Source organism: Micropterus dolomieu, linkage group LG15 (assembly GCF_021292245.1).
Source record: "Micropterus dolomieu isolate WLL.071019.BEF.003 ecotype Adirondacks linkage group LG15, ASM2129224v1, whole genome shotgun sequence".
In the NCBI taxonomy this organism is placed as follows: Eukaryota; Metazoa; Chordata; class Actinopteri; order Centrarchiformes; family Centrarchidae; genus Micropterus; species Micropterus dolomieu.
The window spans coordinates 14,634,650-14,635,629 of NC_060164.1; positions in this window are offsets into that span (position 1 = coordinate 14,634,650).

A 980-nucleotide genomic window follows, 5' to 3' on the forward strand; every position below is an offset into this window, starting at 1 on the left:
CTCATTTGTTATTAAAAGACTCGGATCTTCAATCCCACACAGAATCTTTGCAAGTTTTCTCTTTTGACCTCCAACTTCACTCAGCTCTGCTTCCCCAGGACGTACTGCACATAATTCATCCTGTGTAGGCTGAGGTGATGTATTCTTTTCATGTACAGAGGAAGCGCAATATCCTGTTCCCGCACGGACTCTAATACCACACTGAGGCACACTGGCCCCCGGCCTCTTAGGGGCTCTGAATGCTCCTGAAACTAAAGCCACAGGTTCTTTGAGACTGTGATATATGAGGTGTCTGTCTGTCTGTGCTTCAGACTCTGCCTGTTACAGTGTCAGTAAAAGCAGGGACTAATGGGGTCCCTCTTAAGAGAGCACAAGAGGGAATGGTTCTCATTTTAGTGGCAAATATGTTCCCAGAGGCTCATGCACTTTTATTGAAAAAACATTTTCCCTTGTTAAGTCATTGTTGTGAAATGCAATATCCAAGGGAATACATGTTTCTCACAAGATCCCACACAAACCAACTAGCTCTGGCATCTGTATTAAATGATTTATTTGTGGCAGCAACCATAAGGAGATTAATGATGTATATAAACAAATATAATATGAATTGATTCTAAATCTCTCAACAAAAGCTACGTTCAAGCTTTGTTGGCACTTCATGGGCTCCCCTTTGATGGAAGTATTTTACAAGCCCTCCATGTTGATGTCCTAATTTAGACCTTTCCTTAGTTATCAACAAGATGTGTGCTTGTATTACAACCTGCAGGCTACTTTGCTGGATAGCTATTCTTCCCATAAGTTAATTTTATAAATATTAAATCGCCTTTGTGCAAATATCACATTTAGTTTGAAGATATGTTCTAGTAAATTATGATGCAGATAAAGAAAATAAGGGCACTCGAAACAATATATGCTTTGCTTGTGTGCCATGAGTGAAACAGCACCTGTCTGAAAGGTTCCTGGCAGCAGAAGAGAATCAA